Source organism: Sorghum bicolor, chromosome 5 (assembly GCF_000003195.3).
Source record: "Sorghum bicolor cultivar BTx623 chromosome 5, Sorghum_bicolor_NCBIv3, whole genome shotgun sequence".
Lineage (NCBI taxonomy): Eukaryota > Viridiplantae > Streptophyta > Magnoliopsida > Poales > Poaceae > Sorghum > Sorghum bicolor.
The window spans coordinates 43,463,223-43,475,394 of NC_012874.2; positions in this window are offsets into that span (position 1 = coordinate 43,463,223).

Here is a 12,172-nt window from a genome sequence, read left to right on the forward strand (position 1 = left end):
GTCAAACTTGTTTTCATCTTGAGCATAGCCATCTTGAGCACATGACTTGGTTCCATTCAATAGATAGATTTTACTCCAAATGTACCAAGTCATTTCCATTAACTACTTCAATAGTAGATTTGATCCTCCACATCAACATGACCCTTAGAGCTTGATTAGTACCTCAACTAAATGCAAGTAATTCCTTCTTCACCCGAGCTAATTTTTTCGGTCGTCAAGCCGTCGCTTGCCCTTCACCCTTGCTTAGTACCTCGAAGCCTTTCCTTGCTATCTTCACCATCTCAAGTCTTCAAGTCATATGTTGCTTTGAATCATCCAATCAATTTTATACTTTTCATTTTTGCTTTCATATGAGTGATAGCTATCTTCATAATAAATAAGCCTTTTCAATAATTCCATTTGCATTTCTGTTTTGTGCTTGAACTAGATTGCTTCATACAACAATACATAATTTTGGCTTTTGTAAACTTGGATCAGATACCTGTGAGATAGCTTTTCCCTATTTCACACTTAGCAAGATCATTAGTTCCTTTAATCATGGTTGTCATTCAATCATCCAAAACACATTAAGTTGCTTAATGCACTTACAATCTCCCCCTTTTTGGTGATTGATGACAACCTTGATTAAAGCTTACAAAAGATAATGAATTTAAGCTCTTGGATTTAATGATTTATTTGAAGCTCCCCCTTAATATGTGCAATATGAATGGAATTCACAATGGGACCTGTATAGGTCAATTTGCACATATTAAGTGAGTGACAAGCTCCCCCTAAATCATTGCATCCGGTGCAAGTGAGTGTGAACAATATAACCGAGATGCACATGACATGTAAAAAATCACACAAGAATAAATATGAAACATACACCAACACATGACATGGCAGCACACTTGCAAAAATAGAAATCTAAAAATTATAACCAACACACATAGCAAACATCACATAGATTTCCCAAGTCCACAAGTCACTAAGATAAAGATCATGTCTCATTCCACATCTCACATAGAGTCAACATGATACAGTCCACAAGTCACTAAGATAAAGGTCATGTCTCATTCCATATCTCACATAGAGTCAACATGATACAAGATGATATAACAAGTCTCATGATACATCAAAAAGCTCATCATAGACACTACAGCTGCAGTACATATCTCAGAATATGCCAAACATGAAGAACCTCTGAAGCTTTAATCAATATCTCTCCCCCTTTGTCATCCATCTCCAATAAGTGTACAGGAACAAGCATATGACATAGGAAGGCTGCAAGCTATAACCAGCTGTCTCTCACTCGTCATCATCATCATCATCGTCATCTCCATACCTCTGATCTGGAGAACGAGAAGTACCTGGTGGGCGAGAACCACTCTGTCCTGGGTCACCTAGATGGCCATATCCACCAAAGACACTAGAAGTCCCCGCACCACCGTAGCCATGGTCATAGTCGTGCGACTCACCAAAGTAAAGAAAACTATCCCACCAGTGCTCCTGTGACTGCTGCTGCAAGGGCGCCTCAGGCTACTCGCCCTGGTCTGTCTGACCTGTTGTACCTGTGGTGGAACTAGCTGTGACTGAGAGTATCCACCAAACTCCTGCTGAAAATCTCTCTCATATCTAGCCTGCTGCTGCTCAAAAGTCTTAGGCTCACTAGCAGCACTGTCAGAAATAGGAGACCTCGGAGTAGGCAGCTCATTCTTCTGTGCAAGCTCCTTGAGAGTACGAGTATCCTTCCTCCTCACTTCTCTCTCATGGTGCTGTCTAGTCTTGATTGCATTCATGTCCTTGCACATCCCAAATATGGCACTGAAAAACTTCCTAATGGGAGAAGGAGGGGCACGGCCACGTGAAGAAGACCGGGAAGGACCACGAGGTGGAGAAGGGTGTGCTGCTGAACCTCCTCCTGCTGCTGCTCCTAGAGGTGACAAATCTATCTCATCCAAGTCAGCTGCAATCTTCAGAACCTTGTGCTGCTTGTCATACTCAAAGGAGTAGCCTGTCACCTGTCGAATCATATAAGTGATGTATGGTGCATAGCGACATCCCTTGACTGGTCTCTCACCCACTGACTTGATCACATTCAAAATGAAATCAAACACACTAAATGGCCTAGCATCATGCAACATCCTCATCAATAGATTTCTGCTATAATCTCCCACATTGCCCTTGTTACCAACCTTGCAGGCAATAGTCTTCCTGAACATCCTGTCCAAGTATCTGTATGTGGGGAAAAGACCTTTCACCTTCCCCACAACTGCTCCTCTAAAGCCTGGAATGTACAGCTAACCCATCCTCTTTGGGGGTGTCACTATCTCATCATGTATCTTGTCTCTAGCAATGTCCTCCTCATCAAAACCAAGATATCTAGCGAAGACTGCATACTCAACACTGAAACACTCGCCAGCTGTCATCCAGTGCATCACCCTATCTGAATCAACATACAAAGTGGCATAGAACTGAGCCACTATCTCTGTGTTCCAATCATGCTTGAAAGACGTGATCTCACTAGCCCCAGTTCTTGCACAAATATCAACAGCTCTATCAAGTGAAGGCTTCTTGTCTTCTTGAAATCCTTGCAATTATTGCTCAAGTGGCTTACTTTGTTGCACTTGATGCTAGCTTTAGGTTCATCCATCTTGAGTTGGTTTGCCAACTTGCTAGAGGACTTTTTCTCGGCCACCTCACACTTGTTAGCCCAACTCTTGTTTGGACACATATCTCTCATGTGCCCATATGCCCCGCAACCAAAGCATAACCTTTTACCATGTTTCTTAATCTTGGTTGACATCGCTTTGCTTGTGATGTGGTTAGTTTGTTGGATGTTGGAGGAAGCAAGATTTGAACCCTTCTCAAGCTTCTTCACCATGTTTTCATGGTTATCTTGAGAAGGTTGTGCTTTCTCCTTACCCTTGAACCTAATCACATCTTTCTTCAAGTTTTCTACTTCTTCTTTGAGCCTAATGTTTTCCATAGGATGATGCTCAATCAAAGATTGGCTAACTTGAGAAGCAAACTCATTAGCACAAAAAATATTTAATTTAGAGGGAGTGCTAGTGATTGAGTGAGTGTGAGGTTGAGAGGATTTTACCACTGTAGTAACAACCTCATGCGTTATCTCAAGCATAGCATGTGATTCTACTAGGCTTTCATGTGAACATTTGAGTTGCTCATGGATAACTTGAAGAGTGTTGAAGTTGCATGAAATCTTGTCAAGCCTTTTCTTGAGCTCGAAGTTTTCCTTTTCTAGTTGAACAACACTAGAAAGAGCATTAGTAACAAAATCATGCTCAATTGACAATTTTTCATACCTCTTCGTTCATTTCCTTTAGCTCTTCAAGCTTGGATATGAGGGACTTATCTTGATCATGAAATTTTTGATCTTGTTCCTCATTTACCAGTTTCATGAACATGAGCTTGTCCTTGCTGCTAAGATGATCAAGCATGTGACTATCTTCATTTTCACTTTCTCTTTGATCATCCTCTTGAGCCTTCTTTTGCTTGGTTTCTTTCTTCTACTTCTTCTTCTTGCTCTTCTTGGCCATGAGACCCAAGTGATGAGAGACATGGGATTCTATTGTTGACTCATCACTTGGTCTCCACTGAGGTGCATTATTGCTGCATTGATCTGCTTGCTGTCCTGCTACCACAGCCATACCGGACACGTCCGGTATGATGTCGGACACGTCCGGTATGTGCTGCACTGCCAGCACAGCAGCATCTGCCTTGATCAGCTTCGGCTCTGCACTCTTGAGGTTGCTGGATGTTTCATCATTGCAGTGAAGTATGGTGGACATATTATCCTTTGTTTTCCACACATAGCACTCATTGTCATTGGATTTTCCATATAACTCATTCAATTTGACCCAAATGACATGAGCACTTGATGGAAGAGTTTGTCCATTGTAAATTGCGTCATCCTGAACCTCTGCACTTAATGTACTCAAAATGACATTAGTAGCTAGAGCATTGAGTTGCACATATATCTCTTCCTCTTTTGGAATATTCTTATAACTAAACCAATCAACTATGGAATGAGATATACTTACATCCACAATCTGCTCTACAAGTGGACTGATAGTCCGAAAAGTATTGAGTACATGAATTGATCAAGATAGAAAGTTTGAACCTTCATTTTGGAGAAGTATGGGATCCATGTCATTAGGCGTCGACATCCTTTTCTCACAAGCGGTGAAGCTCGATCGTGAGACCTTGCTTTTATACCAATTGAAAGGACCAAGGATGCGCCTTGAGGGGGGTGAATAGGCGTTTCTAAAAATTTACAACTTAAAATGCGGAAACGATTAGAACTGGAGTTTTCCAAGCAAATGAAAAACTCCACACAAAGATAATCAGAGAAACAGTTGTAAACAATATCAAATAAGTCTAACACCTGCACCACATAGATTAGATCGCAGATAGAAATATTCTTGACAACTCACAAATACCGGACGCGTCCGGTACCAACTCGGACACGTCCGAGAAACACGAGCACACAACACCTAGCTCGTGAATAAACATACAACACCCTGCAAAGAGATATCCAACACAAGTAATACAATTTATATATGAAGTGTTGTGCTGTCCAACTCGGACACGTCCGGCATGATCTCGGACGCGTCCGGAATTCACGAGCAGAGGATATTCAATCCTTGTGCTGTGAAACTTCTTCCTCTACCTGCAAGAACCTCAATCACAGTATATATGATACTAGAACCCTACAGAGTAGCTCACACAATAGATAAGTCACAAATTTCAAATGTAATGCAAAGGGAGACACAAAATTTGTTTTACCGAAGTTCGGTCTCCATTGAGACCTAATCTCCGTTGAGGGGGCTACGGGTAAGGCACTCGATGACCTAGAGGATACCACTAAGGTCACTCTAGCTCAAAGGTCCTCCCTAGAGGATACCGTGAAGGTAACTCTAGCCAGAGTCTCTTCCAACTCCAACTCCTCCTTCCACTAGGTGATTTCTTTCCTTGCGGAGGTGAAATCTGACCTGCACAAAGAATCCGAGGCAACCACAAACACTTGGGTGCTCTCCAGCGTCGCCTAACTATCTAGGATCGAAGAGTCCAAGAGTAAAAAATGCAAATCACTAAATAGACAATATGCTCAAGTGCTCAAGTGGTGGCTTGCTCTCAAATTCGAAGAACTTTCAACCCACAAGTTGAATTTGTCAATGTAGATCAGACACTCACAAAGAGAGGGTTGGGGAGAGTTAGCAATGCTCAGCAAAGTATCTCCAAACCAGTAGAATCAGCAGCCTCAAAAGAAGAGGGCTGAGGGGTATTTAAAGACAGTTTTGAAAACTAGCCGTTGGCCATACCGGACGCGTTCGGTATCATACCAAACACGTCCGATATGGTCGAGGCCAAAAGACTTACCCCTGTTAGCTTGCTACTCCCTAGCACAGTGAAGCCTACGTCGGAAATCCCGACGTACGTCGGAACTTCCGACATGTCAGCACTGGTGACGTGTGCCGAAAGTGCTGACGCGCACCAGAACAGCTCCATGATCAGCACAACTCAAAAAGTCAGAATGCGCAACAGTACCCATACCGGTCGCGTCCGGTATCATACCGGACATGTTCGGTATGCACGGCCTGTGCACATTGAGTTCAACCTTAGGTTAGTCTCTCTAAGACCTCACATGGGTTGACTTGGGCACTAGAGAGTATTAATCTATGATTATGATGCATCCCTGTTAATAGTACAGCTTTCCTATCAACTCAAGATGAAAAGATAAATCAAATTGAAACCACTTGAGAAGCTTCCATCAAACCAAAGCCTTTCCTTCAATTTTTGATAAGCGGAGGATGTCATCATGTCAAACTTGTTTTCATCTTGAGCATAGCCATCTTGAGCACATGACTTGGTTCCATTCAATAGATAGATTTGACTCCAAATGTACCAAGTCATTTCCATTAACTACTTCAATAGTAGATTTGATCCTGCACATCAACATGACCCTTAGAGCTTGATTAGTACCTCAACTAAATGCAAGTAATTCCTTCTTCACCCGAGCTAAGTTTTTCGTCGTCAAGCCGTCGCTTGCCCTTCACCCTTGCTTAGTACCTCAAAGCCTTTCCTTGCTATCTTCACCATCTCAAGTCTTCAAGTCACATGTTGCTTTGAATCATCCAATCAATTTTATTGTCGGTGTTTTCCCCACAGGGGGTCACACCAACGAGTGAATTTGTATGCGTGCTCCCTTTCCCAGATGGTGATGCAAAAAGACACTCAATGATTTATCTTGGTTCGGGCAAGATAAGGCCCTACGTCCAGCGAGGGGAGAGAGTTTGTATTATTTTGCACCTAAGTGCTTGTACAAGGGTGAATACAAGCGTGATATGGAGTGAGATGGAGTATGGAAGTTCTACTGCGTATGAGTGTAGTGTTGCGTGATTGATGCCTGAGTTCGCTCTCGGGCTTCCCCTTTTATAGTTCCAAGGAGAAGCCCGGGGTACAAGTATAGGCGTCAGAGTAGGGGTCGATAGAGGTGTGGCGCGCAGACCTACTCGAGGCCTTCGTACCGACGTGGTCTCGAGCCTTCCTGTCCCGGTAGCTTGAAGATGACTACGCGTGCCCCTGTATCCTGCTCCGTGCGCCGTCGTGGACTGGTTTATCAGTCGCATGCCTGTACGTCATGGCGGCAGATACGTTGGAGTGGCTGCAGTGTTGTCATTCGACGCCCAACCCTTCCTTAGGAAGGAAACATGTCTGGTCGAGGGTCGGACACCGTGTAGCGCCTTGCTATCCAGAGCGTTGACCTTAGGTATCTCGAGGGGATCTTGATTAGACGTTCCATACCTGCTTCCCGCGTCCTGACATGCTCTGGGTTGTTTGGTGGGGAAGGCTGCAAAAAGAATGACGGGACGGGTGCCTGTTCCCTATCACGCTTCCTGTGACTGGCGTGTTAGGTGGGAACGCGACAGGCGCATTAAATGACCTGGTTCCCATGCGCGCGTCAGGCGGCGGGTGGCGTCCTTGCGCTCGACGCCTCCTAGTTCGCTTGAGCTTGTTTCTGTATTCGACGATAGTTGGTGCTCGAGCCCTGACCGATTCGCTCGACGCCTTTTCCGTCTTCGAGGCTGCGGTCGTCGATGACTGTACGTGTGACTGATCAGAGCGTCGAGTCGAGGGCCTCGTCCTGCGTACGAACAATCTCGTTATGTACATCAGTTAGGATACCCCTTACTGATACCGTCGACAGTAGCCCCCGAGTCTTCATTGAGCGCTGGCGCTCGAGTGGAGGCTTTATTTTGCAGTCGAATTTCTGTGGGGGTCGCGCGAGCGACCCCGCGGGGGTAGCCCCCGAGCCCTTGGAGGAGTTTTTGACTCCTTCGAGGGTTATATTGCCTAATTCATAGAAACACTGTCGACACCAGTGGTGGAAGGTTCTGGTTGGCTCGTTTTGCGCAGGGGGTTTCGACGTACTCTCGATAGAGCGAGCGTCATCCACCCTAGATTGAGCTCCTAACGGGTAGTCCAAGTGAGAACCTGTGCCCATTTCGAGGGGGTCAGCTGTAGCCCGAAAGCGTTCTCATAAAGCGGGGTCGACGTGGTCGGGGATGATGGTCTCGTTCGATAGAGTTCAGTGGCTTGATGCCTCCCGTCGGGGGGATTCCTCTCGACTGTCTCGACCCTACCACGGACATCCCTAGTGAGTTGTCGAGGCGGGCCTCGATTTTTGACCACTCGCTGGGCATCCCTGACTCTGGTGCTTGAGATCGGCTGTCGAACCCTTTCGGCGGGTCAGCCTGCGACCTCTCGAGGCTTTCGTGGGTGCGTTCCTTGGCTTACAAGGGAAGGAAGAGGCCGTGGTAGTTCGCCTTTTTGCCCGTTGGGCGCACCTTTTCAGGCAGGAGCCGTTGCGACACTGTATCGTCGCAGAATTCGGAGCGCCCGTCTGTGAGGAGGAAAAAGACCGTTAGGCGGCGCATTTATGGGGGAGTTACCTCATTTATCGGATCTGTCCGTTGGTGGGTTGCTGCTTATAAATATCCCGTGGCATCGCCGCCGTTCTCCCTTCCGCCTTCTGTCCTCATCCTTGCCTTAGCCCTCTCGCCGTCTTAGCTCTCTTGCCATCTCACGCGCGCGCACCCCCTTGAGCAGTAGCGAATCCGCCCTCCTTCCTTCCAAGATACCTGTGAGACTTGTTGCCGCCGACGACTGGCGCCCGTCGTCGATGACGGAACGCCGGTTGCTGGAGCTTGAGAGGGAGGGACTCCGGCGCCACCGCACATCGCCGTCATCACCGGAGTGGATCGCACCAACGGCGGACCACTGGGAGCCCAGGCCACCCAAGGGCTACGTGGTCTCGTTCGCCAAGTTCCACCGCCACGGCCTGGGCGCTCCTCCAAGCCGCTTCATGCGGGCGCTTTGCCACCATTACGGGGTGGAGCTCCAGCACATCTCCCCAAACGCCTTCACCGTCGCGGCGGTCTTTGCCGCGGTGTGTGAGGGCTATTTGGAGATGATGCCCCACTGGGAGCTGTGGCTCCACCTCTACAGGGGCGAGCTCTTCAACGCCCCCACCGGGACCACTGGCGTGAGGAAGCCTGTGCGGGTGGGATCCCTCAACCTCGTGCTGAAGACGGGGAAGACGGAGAGGCCGCATGAGTACATCCCGGTGGGATTGTCGACGAACCACGCCGGATGGGACTCCCAGTGGTTCTACCTGAGGAACGACGACGATCTCCTACCCGTCTACACCGGTCGCCTGGTCACGGAGCGCCCGGAGAACTGGACGTACGGCGTCATCCAAGTTCACCAGTCGCGGCTCGACCACCTCCTCGATGCCTTGAAGAAGTTGCGCGTGGAAGGCCTGACCGCCGCTCTCGTCCTCTCGGCCATCCATCATCGAAGGGTTCTCCCGTTGATGTCTCGGCCACTAAGGATGGACGAGATGGGCCCTGGCATCTCGTCCTGGGACCTCGAAGCGTGTCGGATGTCCAACGAGGCTCCGGCGGATGACGAGGTTGCGGCCTGGGTCCGAGCGGCCGTCGTCGGCGACTTCCAGTCGAAGTACGTCAATGGCTTCCCTATGAGGCCTGACGAGGGGTCAATCGATCTTGTAAGTTTTCTTTCTGCACATGGTTTCGATTCTGGGTCTCCCTCGATCTCTTTTTAAGCTCATCTTTGACTTCGTAGGGGCCGATCGACGTTCGGTCCTCGAGGCCTCCAGTAAAGGAGGACGGGGTCGACCGTGACAAGCGGAGCCAGTCCGTTGAGAAGCAGAAGTCCGCCAAGGACTCAAAAAAGAAAGAAGAGAAGATGAAGAATCTCGATCGCCAAGCGTTAGAGGCGCGTCGGGCTAAGTCCAGACAAAGGGGGGAGCCTGAGGAAGAATCCCCCAGCGAGGACGATGGTGGAGACGGCGATGACGATAGCGATGACTCCGAGGGGATGGCGTCTCGTCTCGACCGGATCCTCGAGGGTCCACCTCGAGGCGACGTCGATGCCCTGTGGACGGGAGCGCCAAAGGAGGGACCAGGCGGATCTCACTGCGCCCGCGCTGACACCCCTCCCGCTGCACCAAAGGCGGGTGGCCGGGCTAAGCCCCAGGCGATGGGGCCATTGACCAGTGGCCGTGCCGCGGCCTCCGAAAAGGGGGACGCTGGCCGCAGGAGCGCTAGCCCTAGCACTCGCCCAGTGGGAGATGCTGGACCAAGGCCCGCGCCTGCCCGTGAGGCGCCTGAAGCCTCCACGCGAGGTGGTTCGAGGCCCACCGGTCGAGGTACCGGCAGGCGAGCCGTTCTCCCTATGGGGTAAGTTCTTCGACGCGGCGATTCTCATCCTCCTGTGTCCTTGTGTTTTCTCGTATAACGGTCTTCCTTACGCCCATATCTTTTTCCTCAGGTTGAAGCGGACGCTTGAGCAGGCCCAGCCTTCAATAGCGAAAAGGCTCAAGGTGGGAGCGGCCTCCAAGGATTCAGGTTAGTTGTTTCATTCCCGTTGCTGTGGGATTTGTGTTGTTCTTACGTTGACCACCATAATGACTGACCTTTGTTTTTCGTTTTATAGGCTCCTTTGACCCTCAACTACCGACTGGCAGCGACAGTGCCCCGCCCCGTCCCCTAGCAGGTGAGTCTGTCCCGTCGTCGCCAAAACGAGCTGAGGCGCCTCAGCCCCAAGGGCAGGAGGGAGCCCCCGAGCCTCCCCGATCGGGGGTCGAGGGGGATCCCATTACCATAAGTGATGGGTCTGGCGGCGACGGGACCTCGAGGGATGTCCGTCCTATGGACGAGGAGGCCCAGACTTCTCTCGTCGCGAGACGGACGCCCTGGCCTGCCGGGCTTCGCTCCATCGAGGAGCAATAGAAGAAAGAGGAGGAGGAGCGTGAGCAAGAGGCGTGGTGGCAACTGCAGGAGCAGGACCGTCAACAAGAGCCGCGGGAGCTTGAGGAGCAGCGGCAGCGGAGGGGCCAGCCGTCGGAGGAACCGCTCGAGCCTCCTCCTCACAGTCTGCCCCAACTTGTACTATCGGTGCCGCAAGAGCCCGGGAACCAGGAAGAGGGTCTACCGGTTTTCGGCCCTCCGACCCCGGCGTGGCTCCGTCCAGGGGCGCCCACCGCGATCCCAACAGAGTCGGGGCGGGCGGACGGCGTCGTGGCGCTCGCCTGCATGATGCGCACCCCCATCGACCCTGAGTCCGAGATCAGGAGGACGATCTTCGGCATGGACGGGATCGCCCCGGGATTCCTCCGGGAACGTCGGTCGTGGGAGGACTGTAGCACCCTAAAAATTCATTTTCGTATTAGTATTCAATTTGGCACAATTATATGAATTATCTGAGAAATTATTTAGGCAAAATAACAATTTTTGGAATTATTTAAAATAAACCATAAGGTTTAGAAACATGAAATGCTGCATTCATGCTGATGCATAATATTTTTGATTGATTGTAAGACTGGGTTGTTTGGTTTAAAAATCAAATTAAAGGGATCTATACAAATATATAGTTCGGGAAAATACAAAAGAGTTTTCTCCTATTCTTATTTCTCTTCACCAAATCTGGCCCAGCCCCTAAACCCTGGCCGGCCTGAACCCCGCGCCCACCTCTGGCCTTGGGCCGTGGCGGCCCAGCACCCCGCCCCTCGCCCGTGAAGCGCGCGCACGCGGCCCAGTGGCGCGGCCCGCTCCGCGCGGTCAGCCCGCGCGTCCTCCCCCTCTCCCCCTCTCACTGCGCGGTGGGTCCCGCCTGTCGGCGCTCACCCTTCCCCCTCTCTCTCGCTGCACCGTGGGGTCCGCACATCAGCGTCTCCCCCTTCTTCTCCACCGAGCCGGGAGCACCGCTAGGGGCATTCATCCCCCCTTCAAGCGCCGATTGATGGAGGCCATCAATCGGGGCTCCATCAAGCCGCCTTGACGCCGGGAGTTAACGCCCGCATGCGCGCTCCCTCAATGCCCCTGCTCGCCCTATAAAACCCCAGGCCAAGCCCCCCCCTTGCTGCCCTAGCCACCACCGGAGCTCGGAGTCTATCCCCCACCTCGGTTTCCCCTTGCTCGAGCGACCCAGAGCCAGGAGATCGTCTCGGGAGTTTGGTTGAGACTCGCCGCGACCGTAGGCATCGATTTCATCCTTGCTTTGATCTTGTATGCCACGAATTTGAGCTCACCGTCGCCCTTTTCTTCCCCAGACCACCGCGCTCGTGGCCACACTGCTCGGAGCACCTTCGGACGCAGCGAGCATCTCCATCGGAACCGCGGTACTTCTACGATACTCCCCGTGCTTTCAATTTTGAACTAGAGCGCTAGACCACCGAGCCCGAGGCTCGCCGAGGCCGCGGAAGTGGCGCCACCGCGGGGCCGTCGTCCCGACGTGCTCCCCGCCCCTTCTTTGTGCTCTATCGAGTTCGCCTCGTCGCGTAGATCATTTCGGTAGCTTTAGTTTGGTTTGGAGTGGCCGGGAACGAGTTTCCGGTGAGCTCCGAGGAGCTCACCTCGTCGGCGACAATGGCGCCGACGTGCTCGGCCTCGGCCAGGCGAGCACCCCGCCTCCCTCCTTCCTGAGCCGCCCGATTAGATCCCAACGGTCCAGATTACATACCCCTTCGGGGTTATGTAACCGGTCCACCGTGGACCCGTGGGCGCGGTCCACGACACTCGGCCGGCCGGTCCACGCGCACAGTGGTGGACCGAGCCAATCCCCGCACGACACGTGGCCCCCTGTC